Consider the following 16,786-nt stretch of genomic DNA (forward strand, 5'->3'; position numbering starts at 1 on the left):
GGTGATGTGGAGCCCCTGGGGGGGAGGGAACATGGGTATAAAAAAAGGAGTGTGGGTGGGTGGACGGAAGACAGATACAGATAGATGGACAGACAGGTGGAAGATGGAAAGGAGAAGAAGGGAAGGGGGAGAGAAAGAAGGGAAGAGCAGAAGACATGGACAGAGGGTACCTTACTCTTTCTGATCGCTCTTTGTCCCCCGCCTCGGCGGAGTGGGCTGCTGCCGCTTGCTCTCTCTGACGGTTACATTGGTTAACGGGGTGGAGAAAGAGATGTTGATTGGATGTTCATAATGTAGATATGCTTGGATGGACAGTTTGTATGACATGGTGATCACTGTGTAACTGGATTACACTAGGCTGGAGCAAATGTTAACATGCACCTTTAACCCTATGGAGTACTTGGAAGGTACCAACTATGGCAAACCCCCCCATATAGTGGAAACAGTATTGAATTAGAATTTGCCAGCCTGTCTGGTGTGGGACAACCCCGTTGGTCGGGGGACACCAATCCGTTGGTCGGGGGACACAACCTGTCTGGTCGGGGAAAGGGTGTGGGACACCACCCCTGGCTTCCGTGGGACACCACGGTGGGGAACAACCTGTGGGCTCGTGGGACACCACCGGGGGGAAACGGTCGGGGATACCATCCCGTTGGTCGGGGGGACACCACCCCTGGGTCGTGGGACACCACCCCTCTGGTCGGGGTCACCACCCCTGTCTGGTCGTGGGACACCAACCCTGGTGTGGGACACCACCCCCGTCTGGTCGTGGGACACCACCCCGTCTGGTCGTGGGACACCACCCTGTTGGTCGGGGAACCACCCCGCTGGTCGCGGGGACACCACCCGCTGGTCGTGGGACACCACCCCGGTCTGGTCGTGTGGACACCACCCCCTGTCTGGCCCGGTGGACACCACCCCCGAGTCGCGGGGACACCACCCCGTGGTGTGGGAACCACTCCCGCTGGTCGTGGGGACACCACCCCGTTGGTGGGGACACCACCCCTGCTGGTGTGGGACACCACCCCACGGTGGGACACCACCCCGCGGTCGCGGGAACCACCCCTGCCCGGTGTGGGACACCACCCCTGTCTGGTGGGAACACCCCTGTTGGCGTGGGAACAACCCTGGGGACACGGGGAACACCCCGGTGGGAACACCCCTTGGTGTGGGACACCACCCCTGTTGGTGTGGGACACCACCCCGTGGTCGGGGACACACCTGGTGGGGAAACCCGCGGGTGGGAACCACCCCCGCCCGGTCGGGGACACATCCTGTCTGGTCGTGGGACACCACCCGTCGGTCGTGGGACACCACCCCGGTCGGTGTGGGAGACCACCCCCTGGTCAGAGGAGTAGAGGAGCTCCGGCCGTCCCTCCGCTTACAGGGTTCTCGTGCTCCCTCCTCACCCTTCTCCGCTTCCTGGACGTCCGCGCCCCTCTCCTCTTCTCTCTGACTCAGCAGTGTCCCTGAACGGAGAGAAACGCCTTTAGGATTTTTTTTTTTTACCCAAGAAAGTAAAGCAATGTTGTTAACGGTAGTAATAGATTGATCTCTGTTGTTTTCTGACAATGCATTTTAACAGCATTAATTATGGATTACTAGTGGATTTTTAATCAGTGGAGTGTCATATAGAGATTCTATTAGATAATAGAACTGAAATTGTTAAAATACACCAGAGAATGAAGACATTATGTTTTGTAAATGCACATTTGCTTTATTGTATGTGTGTTGTTGTTGCTCTAGATAAGACTAATGGTGATGATAAGAAGCAGGAGTGGACAAGGAGAAGCCTGCTGAAGAGGCCTCTACAGGAGACAACAGCAGGTAAGACAGACAGACGAACCATAACCACATTATGCAACCGTACATGTCACTGCCTGAGCCCTGGGGGTCCTGCTGCTGGAGTAGGAGCATCTTCTCAGCTTTGGTCTTCCTGCCTCGCCGCTTAGGAGTGGGGCCCTCTCCACCTGGGCACAGGAACACACAGGAACACATAGTGAGCACAAAGGATCCAAATGTTTACATATAGAGTTTGTAGTTGTTAGTTATAAGTATATAATGAGAAGGACACTACTGTACTAATAAGATATGGAGAGCCATGCAAGGTTTTCATTACTGTGGTTGTTGTGTTACCCTTTGACAAAATATAGAGTGCGAGGAGGACTGATGTTTGCTCACACACACACATAACTCTCACAACACCTACAACACGGGAGAAGGTTGAGGGTGTGCATTGAAGACGCTGTACCTGGAGGGATGTGGGACTGCTGGCAGTGTAGGCCTCTAATATCTGACAGAGAGACAGGAACGCAAGACACCGAGTTAGTTTGAAAGTGATCGACAAGTTGTATTGTATGTAGCTGCATTATGTCTCGTATTGAGTTCAATCATGTTATAATGAGGATAGTGGGACATCTTTTTTTCCCTTCTTCCTTGGGTTGGGAGTGTAGATTTTTGGTGTGGGGTCCTAGAGCAAATAACACACACACAGATGCAGTCAAATATATTGGCACCCCTGAAATATACTGTAATGGAGTAGAACGTGTCTAAACGATGAATGGATTTTTTACCTTAATTGAATATACAGTGAGATAAATTACACAGTAAACAGAATCTTTGCCTCCAACCAAATTATTTAGAATTTTGAAGGCCAGTTGATTAGGTAAAAATTAAATTTAGTTTATTTATATATATATATTTTTTGTGTGTTTTGTCTGTGCAGTGTAAATAAACAAATGCACATGTAAACACCAAAGTTTTTTAACGTCAACTTATTTTAGAAGAAAGTGAGTATGAAGGGGTGCCAATATATTTGACCACATCTGTAGTAGTAAATAACTCCATCCCAACTGTCCTTGCCATAAAAACAAGGGAAAGTAGCTATCCCCATCAGTGGATTACTGTTGTATTACACCTACCAAGTAGTCGGCAAGAGGTAGTTCCAGAACAGTTCTATAAGTGAATAGTATTGGGGCAAGAGAGCACCTTTACCTTTTCCAGATGAGACATAGAATGCCATGCAAAAATAAAACATAAATAGTTGCTTTAATGATAAGAATTGTGAAAAGCCAATTAAAAGCTTGATAAAAACAACCCAAGGAGCGAGGGAGGGAGCAACACATGCCACTGATCAACAAGCAGGCTAGGCATGTAATGTGAATAGAAAAACAGTTAGGACATCAAAACCAGAGAAGTGGGAAGGAAAGGAGGTTATTCATTCAGGTATGCAAAATTACATTTTGAACATACACATTTAATTCACCCCCAAAAAATGAACAGATTTATTTACATTTTTGATGGTGAATGCCCACTCTCACTAAACACAACATTTGCATGATCCCTCATAGTGAGAGCCAGGTTAGTTTAAAATGAATGACAGTGGTTAGTTTTAAGGACACAATCACACCTATATATCATAGTAAACTAAACTTACAGCTTCTAGACAGTATGGAAAACTCTCTCCCTCTATGCCCTCTCACCATTCACTACAAGGAAATAACCTACTACCCCTACATCCCGTAGTTGAACATTTAAAACACCTCAAAATACTATTAGTTACCAACAGAAAAACCAGGCTAGCTAAGAAACAGAGGGAGGATATCGGAGCCAAACCATCACCTTACACCTTTGCAATGGTAGTGGCAAGCCAATGGTAATAATTAGGGACAAAAAACAACAACTATAAAAATGAAAATCACCAGGTGCCACATCATCATGCTTTCCTAAGTGGGGGTGGGAGGGTACCTATCCCATCATGCAACAGTATCGGCGCACATCCTGGGGCTGTCTCTGTTCAGAGACCTGGATGCCCCCCATCCCCCCCCCTCACCATCCCCCTCCCGTCAGCCTCACCTCTCAGGACACTGGGTAACCACACCAAACACACAGTGCCAGGGTATGGTTATTAGTTATTTAGTTGGGCAATTGAAGCTAGCCAGAGAGAGAAGTTGGGGCCCCCCCCCCCCCTTGACTAGTCTGCTCCTAGACACTTCCACACATAATGGGGTTCAGCTTGGGGAAACAACTTGGTAAATATAGTAACATAACCCCCAAAAATAACATTTCCCAATTAATTGTCAATTCACAGCCGATGGTTGGCCTTTGGGGTAGTATAGACACAAAGCATCGGTACCATTGGCAAAACGAGAAAACATCAACAGCAGACAGACACATTGGTACAAGAGCGGACGGTCATCAATGTTACGTAGGCAGCTGGTGCTAGTCAAGAAAGTGAGGTTAGTAGTATAAGTGAATAAACAGTCATATAAATAAAATTAACTATGAAGATAATTGAATATGGTAGAATGGTTAGATTGGGTTTTAAACCCCCTCTCTGGGTTACTGTAGAGTCCGTATATCCGACAGCATCATTTGCTAATGAAAGAAAACCAAACATGTTGCCAAAAAACATTATAAATCACAGACCTAGGATCAGACTACTTTAACTCCAAAACCTAACCTTAAAGGGGCAATCCGCAGTTGAAACAATAACAAAACGTGGTACCCATCACTTGTGGTGGGAAACAGCTGAGGGGATGGGCCTTGAGAAATAGAATATTACCAATTTGCATTATAGACAAGGATGACATATAATATCAAATAATAGATTTAACCATATTTTGAAACTATACAGTGTTTGTTTACATAGACTTTGTTATATTTTGGGTTCTGATGGGGTACGAAAGTTGAACTAAATTCATGAGGCATTTATAAATTTAAGAATAATGGCTATATTTATTTATTTAACAGTCCAAAAATGGATGTAGAAATAGCAGATTGCCCCTTTAACATTAGGGCAACCACCTCAAAAAAAGGGGCATGTTCATTAGGCACCAAATGGAAGTAAATTGATTAATGTACTGCATTGTTGAGGGAGCTAGCACATAAGCATTTCGCTGCACCTTTTATACTGCTGTAAACTGGGTACGTGACAAATAAAACTAGTTAAAATGCTACAGTATGGCGCGACTCGAAAGCAACCAGACAGTAGGATAGGCCCGCCCCCATCCTCCCCGCGTTTGTTTCTGTCTAAAGTAACTAGACCATTAGTAGTATCATGACGCCTTGAGGTGCTTAGAAATACGTAAAGTATATTTGGAATGGGTCGGAAGCCAGGTGAACGCTATATTATTTTCTGTTGCATAACGTCTTCCGTGTGTGCCCTAACGAACACGAACCAGAGCAAAATGACAACGGTGACAAAAGAGAGGAGATATAAACAAACCTTCTCTCCATTCAGCTCCACCTTCGGGTTGTTCTCAACTCCCACAGGCCCTGTGAAGCCCTTTCTCTTGTTAGGCTGGGCATATTCTCTTTATTGGGCACGGTAGGGTATATAATTTTGGGGCAAGGAATGCACTGCAATAGAGGAGGAAAGTCAATGCATAGATGCTTTTCTGGTGCTCAAGCTGATGTTTGTATATTGTACACAATGCCAATATCAAGCACTGGTGTATTGTTGAGATAGAGGGTGTATTGTATTGGGAGGAGTGAGTGTAGGAGGAGGAGGGAGTGTAGTGTAGTGTAGTGTAGTGTAGTGTAGTGTAGGTAGTGTAGTGTAGTGTAGTGTAGTGTAGTATAGTATAGTATAGTATATGGGTGAGACGAGGGAGCTAGCTAACTTTATTTATGGGTACAAAGAAGAAGATGGGAAACTTCATGTTGGCCGAGCTCACAGCCATCAGAGTAGTATTAATTGGTAGAAAAGGGAGAGAGCAGGGAATTGATGAGCTAGTTGTAAATTATGTAATTGGCAGACAATTCAAAACACCCGTCTTTAATAAATGCCCCTGCATGACAAAATGGTAAAGTCTGCTTTAAAAGTGTTCAATATAAGTTAGAATGGAAGTAATAACTCTAGAATACCATGAAATTAAAGAAAAATTATATATGTTAGCGCTGGGACGACAAACCGAAAACTATGACACCGATCATACCATCACTTATCGTAATATTTTGCTGATATGTAACGATAAGTAGCCTATACTAGAGAAATATGAAGTTTGAAATGAAATAATTGTGCTAATATTGGTGATTGTTAATGGGACAATTGATATAAACATAAACTAGTAGTAGTAGTTTAAAAGGATAATTTACACAAAATTGTGGAGACATTAATGTTATTATAAATGTATCGTTATTGCATAATTTCTGGCAATTTATGGAATGGATTTTTGTCATATAGACCAGCTCTACATACGTGTTATGATAACTGGAAGTAACTTGTCTTGTGTGATTGTGTATTGCTTACCTGGCAGGCCAGTGAGGGTAGCGCATTTCGCAAAGATCAAGTACCAGGTTTGTAATCCGAGCCATTTCCTTGCGACGTAGGGGCACCCTGTTGACACATAATAATACACAGATCATCTACTCAGTGCAAACTTGGAAACAGAATGCAACTTTTAGCCTAATTCACAGAAAGAACATAGCATATGAAATGCGTGTAGTCCTACGAAAAGCAATTGGAAAAATGTTTAGGACCATGCACCTACCTATTGCAGACCTGAATTGAGTTTAAGATGTGGGAACATCCACAAGTGTCGACTCAGAGGGCATGATGATTCGTGCATAACAGTGTGGGTGTGTAGCAAGGGCACTAACCCTTACCCCCCATGCCATGCATTAGCCCATCGACTGTGCACACAAACAGAAAGTGGACGATAAGTCATTCATTAATCCGAATCTCTGCGACCATGAAGAGTGCATTATTATGTTTACAGGTAGATACTTTTTCATGCTTGTCAACATGTAGTGAAACTTTAGCTATCAGCGTTGCGCGACAATGTTTCCTTTTCCCGTCATTCTAGTATTTTCCGGTGACAACATGAACATGCGGACTGTCTTTTATAGCTTTGACCTCAGTTAAAACGAACTAATTCATACGTTAAGAAAGGAATACTATTATGTGATGTAGTGTATATTCACAAACAGTGAATGGAGTTTACTATAGGAAAAGTGTAAAATGTACCAAATTAGTATATGTTGAAGAAAGCCTGCACAACTTTCCGATCCACGCAACACGGTAATGGATTCTACCATAATAGCTCTAAAATAGGGTAAGCTAAAATCCTAAACACTCAAATTCTAGTTTGCAATGCGCATCTTGGTCTTTTTAGGAATAAAGTAATTGAATTGAGATTATTTGTGTTGATGTGCACACAGTTGTATTTGTAGATGTAGTAATGCAAGACAATTAAGTGGATGAGGTAACCCCTCCATAAGATGTAACGTTTAGGAGAACTGCGCAAGTACATTTCCTTGGTAATGATGCCGGCATTATGGTATATGGTTGAATAAATCCACATGTGATCATTTTGACATATCAACAGTTGACTTGAGGAACTATGCGTTGTTTCCTCGAGTTGTAATCTGAAATATGAGTGTCTAATACCCCCAAATATGACATGTTATCACATAGTAATACATATCACTCCTTTGAAGGTAAGAACATTTGGTAAAGCGTATCGACTCTGTGTGAAATAACTTTTATATTTAAACTGTAGGCTACTTTGGAGTAACGGGTATTATAGTGTCTTATATTTTACAGAATGCTGACATTAGTGGAGTATTCGAGTTTGCACCACTACAGGAAATAGATTCTTATGCTTGCGATTCATTGCCCTCCAGTGGTGGAGAGATAGGTACTGAGCCCCACTAACTTTTATCCAAAGGACTTACAGTATGTGTGATAATTTTTAGTATGGGTGGTCCCGGGGATCGAACCCACTACCCTGGCGTTACAAGCGCCATGCTCTACCAAGAACTAAGAGGACACATACTCATAACAGGAATTGAGTATTGTCACTTCTCTTCATTGTATTAAAGTATTTAGTTACATTCTCTAGAAGATATTATTAGGAACATACATGTTTGGTTAGTAGTGAGGGATGTAAGTAAAAAAGGGTAGATAGACCCTATTACACAATTAAAAAGGTAGTTGATTTGAGTTTATTTCCACTACATCACTGAGTTGGAATTATCAGAGGTCTCGTCTAGAAAGGTGAATTGTGACTGACAACAACAAGACATCACATCAGTAATACTAGGCCTGCAACTGCTTCCTCTGAACCACCACATCAAATCAAATTGTATTTGTCACATACAGTGTTAGCAGATGTTAGAGCGGGGTGTAGAATAAATGCTTGTGTTAGCCGACAGTGCAGTAATATAACAAGTAATATTAAAATTCACAAATATAAATAACACACAAAGTAGGAATGGAATTTAAGAAAATATAATATATGGACAAGAATGATAGAGCGGCATGGACTAAGATACAGTAGAAATTATAGAAAATAATGCAGTATATAATAGGAGATGAGAAGTGAAGATATGTAAACATTTATTAAAGTGACTGTAAAATATTAAAGTGATATTTAATTTCAGGACGTCACGTCTACTTGAACCTTTCTACTGTTGAACAAACACAGCAGGAGGACTGAATGAAGGTGACCTAGGTGGGTGTGACCACAAACACAGGACAGAGCAGTGGGTGTGTGTGTGTGTGTGTGTGTGTGTGTGTGTGTGTGTGTGGGAGACAATAGGAGTAAAGGAGATACTGATGAATGTGAAGGACAGGGCCCAGTCACCCCAGAGAGGGGGATTGGGGAGGAGAGAGGAGAGGGAGAGAGGTCAGGAATAACACAGAGGAGCAACCAGGAGGAGGAGGACCCCTGCCCAGCCTGTAGGGGTGAGAGACGGTGTGGACTGAGCCAGCTCAGTAGGGTTAGACACCAGGCCTAGTGGGGAGGGAGGGAGGGGGAGATGGAGGTAGGTAGGTGGGGGGGGGGGGGGAGGGAGAGGAGGGAGGGAGGAGGGGGAGATGGAGGTAGGTAGGTGGGGGTGAACGGATGGATGGAGAGAGGGAGGGAGGAGGGAGGGAGGGAGGAGGGACTGAAGGTGGTAGGAGTATTATTCATGGCAGACGAGGTGTGGCACAACATCCCCTTAAGACCCCATGATGTCTGCTGTCTACTCACCATATCACCTAGTAACATTCAGAGTATGTGTAAATGTACTTGGGAACATATAAAATAATAATATACCTTAAAATAATGAACTTAACTATTCCCTGTATGTGTGTTCAGGTTTCGGCATATTTTTAGGCCGATGTGTGTAGGGGTTTAGGGGCACCAGACTGGGTGTAGTGTGTAGGGGTTTATGGACCAGGACTGTGTGTAGTGTGTAGGGTTTAGGAAAGATGTAGATCAACGTGTGTGTAGGTGTAGGGTTAGGGTATAGGAGGTGTAGTGTGTAGGGATGGTAGCCAGGACGGGAGAGTGTAGGTTTAAGTGGGTAGGGAGGTAAGGACGGTGTGTATTGTTAGGGTTTTGGTACTCGAGGACTGTGTGTGTAGTGTGTAGGGGTTTAGGGGTACTCAGGACGTGTGTGTAGTGTGTAGGGTTTAGGTACAGGCCTGGTGTGTAGAGTGTAGGGTTAGGGAGGGTTTGTGTAGGGTTAGGAAACTGGTCGGAAGGGCAATAATAGTGAAAGGGTGTTGGAGTGTGTGTGTTTGTGTGTGAGTGGCCCGTGGATTGGCAGCCTTCCCCTCGCCGCCGGGCAACTACCGTTGGGGGGTGGGCAGGGTGCCATTGGGAATGATAAAGTAAGCAGACAGGTAGATTTTCATTAACACCACAGCCATGTTAGGGGGCTATTTTTTCTTCATGAAGTGTTACTGTTTCCGACTCCGGTGAGAACTATGTGAACCCATTAAATGACCTAGTAAGGAAAGTAAAAGAGCCAAATAAACAAATGATTGAGAAAGTTTTATACTATAAGTGAGATGTGACAAAAGTATGGATTTAATAAATGTTGGAAACAATATTTGGGACTGAGTGGCACAGGTCATGTATTATCATTAATACAAAATGTCTATTGTTGAAACACTGGATGGCTGGTGGAGACTCCTGGAAAATAATCTGGAAGTACAGTAAACAGATAGTGGAGCATATGTGTTTTACCCCCAAGTCCGAAAATGGATGTATATCCCAGATTAAAAAGAACAAGAGATGGCAGAGAGTTTTTTGAGGGAGGAGGGTAGGAGAGCTTCCCTATCAGCTCTGCAGGAGAGAGAGAGAGGGAGGGAGGGACGAGATGGGGAGAGAGAGAGAGAGGAATGAGAGAGTCAGGCCCTCGGACAGCAGGTGAGTGTGTGAAGAGGGATGACAGATGCTTCTTTGTCAGGGTAACAGTACCGGTTAGTGGGAGCGCCACAGATGCCTCCTCCTCATCCTCCCCTCTCGACAGGCTGCGATGGGGATGATAAGACAGGATCAGTCCTTCAGTGGTGGAGTGACTACACTGGGCACTTGCTGGCAGGCGGGAGGAGGAGTAAGGTGATGGAACGGGCCAGAGCTGGGCCGGGGGCTCGGGCCCAGGGGGAGAGGGGGGGGCTGTGGGGGGGTATGGCAAATGGGGGTAGCGTGCGAGGACAGGGGAAGGGCTTGGCTAGGGGAGGAGTCAGCTCGAGACAGGGCTGCGCTGGTCGCCCCTGCGAGGGGAGCAGATGTTGGGGCGAGCCAAGTTCCGGAGCAACCTTCAGCTGCTTGGAGGTAGGTCTTCACTAAGGGGGAGCGTGCATGGGACATTTCGAGGCAAACGAATTTGATAAACAACATATTAATTATGGATAGACCCAGGTCGAGGGTGGGAAATCCACCCATCTGGGTTGAGCCTCGATCAGGTTGACATTAGCCAAGGTGGCTGGCAGTCCCTGCACCATCCCAGAGCTAGATGGCCATTTTTTACCCAGAAACACACACACACACACACACAGCAGACGCTATGGCCACATTCCGTCGAGGAGTAGTTAATCATGATAGATGGACCAAGATACATTTAGATAGCAGCACCTCTGTCACGAAGAATAAGAGTTTAGGACAACAGCTCAACTACTGAACTTTTAGCCCCAGTGGTTTATGGAGTAGGTTTGCTCATGTTTAAGGATATATGCGACCGAATATTCGGTATATAAATCAAAATGTGAAATTGTGTTTTTTTAATTGGATAAAAGTAGAGACTCAGAGCAGAAAATGGTATATCATAAATTGCAGTTGAGGAACAATGTGGAAAGTAATTCTGCTTTCAAAGTTGATAAACTTGTAACCCCACTTTTGAGAAAATGGCTCTTGAATGTTTTGGTACACCTACTGGAGAGCTTTTTGTTACCATTCAGCATCCTCACACCCTCTTAAGCTTTAGCCCCACCCAGGTGTATCTTTTAAGATGCTTCGTTACATTTTAGTAAAGTATCAGAGCGATTTACAGTTAGTGAGTGCATACATTAATTTTTATTTATTTTTATAGGGCCCCGGGGGGGAATCGAACCCACAACCCTGGTATTGCAAACGCCATGCTCTACCAATTGAGCGACATCCCTGCGGTCATTCTTCCTATTGGACGACGCACGCGCGCCATGGGTCTCCCGGCGCGCCGGCTACGACAGAGCCGGATTAAACCAGGATCTCAGTGGCAAAGTTAGAAGTACTGCCGTTGCAGTGCCTTAGACCACTGCGCCACTCTGTGTCATGTGTGTATAAACAGAGGGGTAAGGAAGTGTAGTAAACAACCCAAGACTAAAAGTGGTGAAAGTAGTAGCCTATGATAAGGGAAAACTCCAGGTAAAAAAAAAAACATAGTTGATATAATCTGATGATTTACATTAGTTTGGTAAACACACACTATATCAATTAAAATCATAGTTTATTTGTCACATGCACAGGATACAGAAGGTGTTAATGTATAGGAGAAATAGTACTTGCATAGTAGCAATATCAAAAATAGAAAGTGTCAGATAAAGATATTTTATAATTATTAGACGATAGCTTACTCAGACACACTTGTCTAAATTGATGGGTCATGTGAAGTAAATGCCATAACCAACTCCCAGCTACATCTGAAGCTAAGTGGATGGGTCACTATTGTTAGATGGTCGTAATACCCCCAGACACACCTGGCTAACTTGATGGGTATATAATATTGGCGAAGGAGTATTTGGTTAGAGATGTAGCTAGTAGCTGTGAACCATAATCCCAACCCATACAGTAGTACTACTTAATAATGTCATTGCTGTGTTTTGGCCCAAGCAGGTTTATTGGTGTTTAGTAGTGGTTTTTTGCAGCAGTTTGACATCAAGGCCTGATTCACAAAGTCCCTCTGAACTGTTGATGTTGAGATAGCGTCTGTGACTTGGAACTCTTTGAAGCATTTATTTGGGTGCAATTTCGAGGTGGTAACTAATGAAGATCCTCTGCAGCAGAGGTAACCTGGGTTTCCATTCCGTGGGGTCTCGAGAGAGCCAGTTTATCATAGCGCTTTGATGGGGTTTTGCGACTGCACTTGAAGAAACTTTCAAAAGTTTTGACATTTTCTGTATTGACTGACCTTCTTCTCTGCGAGTCTTAAAGTAATGACGGACTAGCTTTCTCTTGCTTATTTCTAAGCCGTTCTTGACATAATATGGACTTGGTCTTTTACAAATAGGGCTATCTTCTGTATGCCCCCCCCTACCTTTGTCACAACACAACTGGATTGGCTCAAACGATAAGAAGGAAATAAATTTGCACAAATTAACTTCTCTTTTAAGAAGGTACACCTGTTAATTGAAATGCATTCCAGGTGACTACCTCATGAAGCTGGTTGAGAGAATGCCAAGAGTGTGCAAAGTATAAGACAAAGGGTGGCCATTTGAAGAATCTCAAATATAAAATATATTTGGATTTGTTTAACACTTTTTTGGTTAATTAATGATTCATATGTGTTATTTTTACATAGTTTTGATATCTTCACTATATTTACAAGTAATAGTAAAACATTAAGAAAAAATTGAATGAGTAGGTGTGTGTCCAAACTTTTGACTGGTAGGAATATACAGTATGGCCAAAATTGTTGGCACCCCCTGGAAATTTTTCCAGAAAATGAAGTATTTACAGAAAAAGTATTGAAATTACACATGTTTTGCTATGCACATGTTTATTTCCTTTGTGTGTGCTTTTGGAATAATACAAAAAAAACAGGAAAAAAGCAAATTTGACATAATTTCACACAAAATTAAAAAAATGGGTAATGGACAAAATTGGCACCCTTTTCAAAATTGTGGATAAATAAGGTCAAGCATGTGATGCTCTTTTTTAAACTCACTCTGGGAGCAAGTAACAGTGTGGGAACAAAAATACACCTGAAAGCAGATAAAAAGGAGAGAAGTGACTCAGTTTTGATGTGTTTGTGTGTGCCACATACTAAGCATGGAGAACAGAAAGAGGGAAAGAGAACTGTCTGAGGACTTGAGAACCAAAATTGAGGAAAAATATAACAACAATCTCAAGGTTACAAGTCATCTCAGAGGATTCATAGATGTTTTGTCAGCAGTGCGCAACATGATCAAGAAGTTTGCAACCCATGGCACTGTAGCTAATCTCCTGGACGTGGACGGAAGAGAAAAATTGATGAAAGGTTGCAACGCAGGATAGTCCGGATGGTGGATAAGCAGCCCCAAACAAGTTCAAAGAAATTGGTGTCCTGCAGGCTCAGGTGCATCACTAACAGTGCGCGAACTATAATGGGCCGAAATTTGGAATGAAATGAAACGCCATGGCAGGAGACCCAGGAGGAACCCCACTGCTGACACAGAGACAAAAAGCAAGACTACAGTTTGCCAAATGTAATGAGTAAGCCAAATTCCTTCTGGGAGAACGTTTATGGACAGATGAGACTAAGATAGAGCTTTTTGGTAAAGCACATCGTTACTGTTTAAATAAAATGTAATGAAGCCTTCCAAAGAAAAGAAATACAGTACCTACAGTCAAATATGGTGGAGGTTTGATGCTTTGGGGTTGTTTTGCTGCCTCTGGCACTGGGTGCCTTGACTGTGTGCAAGGCATCATGGAAATCTGAGGATTACCAAAGGGATTTTGGGTCGGTGGTAGGGGCCCAGTGTGTTAGAAAGTTGGGTTTATGTCCGAGATCATGGGTCTTCCAGCAGGACAATGACCCCAAACATACTCAAAAAGCACCCAGAAATGGATGGCAACAAAGCGCGGAGAGTTCTGAAGTGGTAAGCAATGAGTCAGATTTAATCCCATTGAACACCTGTGGAGAGATCTAAAATTGCTGTTGGGAAAAGGCACCCATCCAATATGAGAGACCTGGAGCAGTTTGCAAAAGAAGAGTGGTCAAAATTCGGTGAGAGGTGTAAGAAGCTTTCTATTGATGGTTATAGGAAGAGATTAGTTATTTTTTCCAAAGGGTGTGCACAATAATAAGTTAGAGTAAAAGACAATCATTTTGTCGCCCACTTTTTTGAGTTTTGTGTGAAATTATGTAAATTTGGTTTTTTCGGTTTTTGTGTGTTATTCAATACACACAAAGGAAATAAATATGTATAGAAAACATGTGTAAATTTTCAGAAATATATCGATTTAGGTGCCAATAATTTTGGCATGACTGTATGTTCAAATGCCTCCAGAAGTAGTAGTGACGCAGACATACGCCACTTCCTGAAACGGGTCACACATTGGCACAAAGCTGATTGCAAATGTACCATGTTGAACGACATATGGGCAGTTAACTGCATCATGCAGACCAATCCCCATACTAACAAAAAAAGGGTGATTCCTCAGATTTTACCACTTCCCAACCCCAATGAGTTGAATAATTGCAAGTTACCTCCTCTCAACCTTAACATTGGATTTTTGAGAGAGAGTAGAGCTGAGGATTACTTGGAGAACAGCCGGCGAAGACCTAGCTTATTGGCCCTTTGAGTATTTGGCAAACGGGCTTGACAAAGATGGGCGAGACAAAATCTAGGTTAATTCATGCACACTATCGAGGGGAACTTGAAACCCTGAAAGCAGTGCTGGTGATGGGAAACTGGGAGAAAGGGGTTCCTCCTCGGTTAAGAGCTGTGAATTTGGGAGAAGGGCATGGGGAAACGCTTAACTGAACCGCCGAGGCCCAACATCGCCAAGGAATTGAGACGCTGAACTGCTAACTGGGGACTGCCTATGTATGGGAATAAAGGGACCAAGGATACTGCATCGGGAATGTGGAAAGCGGGAACCGAGGGAACAGAGGGGATTGTGGGGGATCACAGCGGTTGAAATTAAAGTCAGCACATACATTAGTTTATAAGGCGTAAAGAGAAGGAGATGATCAGGGGAATCATTGGACCCAGGGGGAGACTGACAGAGGAAAAGCCTAACTGTGTCTAGTAGAAACCAGGCTACACAGACAGAGAACAGAGAGCACTGCAGTTTATCAAAGCAGCTATCTGATTAGAAACGATTCTACACGCCTACTATTCCAAATGGAGTAGCTGCACTATGTATTTCTGGTCTTGTTTTGGTCCGACTTCTTCTTTATGACACACAGATGCAGAGTGTCAGATGAAAGGTCACATAAAGCGCTCTACTGGATGTGCAGTGAATCTATATTAAAGTTCATCGATTACTATAACTAAACTCCTCTCATTGTTTGGTCCAGTCACTGTAAACCCCCCTATGGCTATATGAGGTCTTTCCTTCCTCCAGTTTGGGGGAGGGGAGTGTTTCAGTCCCCACTTCACCAATCCCTTCATCCCTTTCATCTGGCTAGATATCAGAGAGAGAGACCCTTCTTACTTCCCATCTTCCAGACCTTCCTGAACCTCCTCACATAGTTCACCCCTGGGTGATCTGATGCCCGATGCCCACCAGGTGATGTTGAGAGAGACGGAGGTATGGACCCCACGCCTCGACCCTTTAAACCCACCTAATAGAGTAAAATGACCCATCATGTTGGGTTGGTGGTTCCTCTCCAGTAGCACGCAGGTTAGCTAATTCAGTGGAGCATTAGCCTGTTAGCAGGAGGCGCTGCGTACTGAATTATAAATCAAAGAGTTGCTCACATGAAACCCATTCGCTTAACATACTCTTTTCGGTGCTTTCTTCCACATTTTTTTTTCACACTGCTGTGTCACTTTAAACTGCCTGTGAGTGCTGCAAAGTAATTGCAAGGTACAAAACTGCTTTAAAATGGCTTGGAGGATTCCTCCACCTTAACCGGAACTCTAGTGAAGATGATACCACTATTTTCCTGTCATTACTGTGCTTTCAATTGATGTTAATGCCCACTACTTGTTCGCACTTTGGGGCCTGTCCTTGATGTGCGGACCAGTGGTCTCCTTGCTAATACAAACCCAGAATAGGGCTCTTATTTCAGACAGAATGGACAGACACTCTAGCTGGAAGTGTATTTCTCCTGTCTGTCTCTTTGATCTCTCTTTTGAACTAGAGGTTTTTATCTGCTGGTGATTCACTCACCTCCTTACGGTGTTTGGATTCCTGTGTTTTCCTCCCGTCCTCTGCGTGTCATTCTACCCCCCTTCCTCCCTCTCCCTACCTCCAGCCTGCGAGGCGAACCAATTTATCACCGGCCAAAAGAGGGGCCTTCACTCTGTCCGGCTGCCTCTTGCCTCCGTTAGCTGCTACTTTCCTAATGAATGAAATAGAAAGGGGGCCTTGTCCTGACACTGGGAGGGAGAGTCAATTTCCAGACCCAACCAACGTGAAATAATTATCATTGCTGGGCCACGGGGAGTGAGATCGCAACCCCCCCCAGCTGGGTTAGAGGAACTACTGGACCTTAACATTATACATCGAGAGCACATAGCTGAACCGCCAAGAGCATACAGCCGGATCCGCCATATCACCATCGTTAGGTACGCCCCCATGAAACCAGGGTTGCCATGGCGATCTCTACAGGGGATGGGGCTAGTGGGGGCTACTGGAGGGGGGATGGGGGCGGT

This window comes from Coregonus clupeaformis, chromosome 1 (genome assembly GCF_020615455.1).
Source record: "Coregonus clupeaformis isolate EN_2021a chromosome 1, ASM2061545v1, whole genome shotgun sequence".
Classification (NCBI taxonomy): domain Eukaryota; kingdom Metazoa; phylum Chordata; class Actinopteri; order Salmoniformes; family Salmonidae; genus Coregonus; species Coregonus clupeaformis.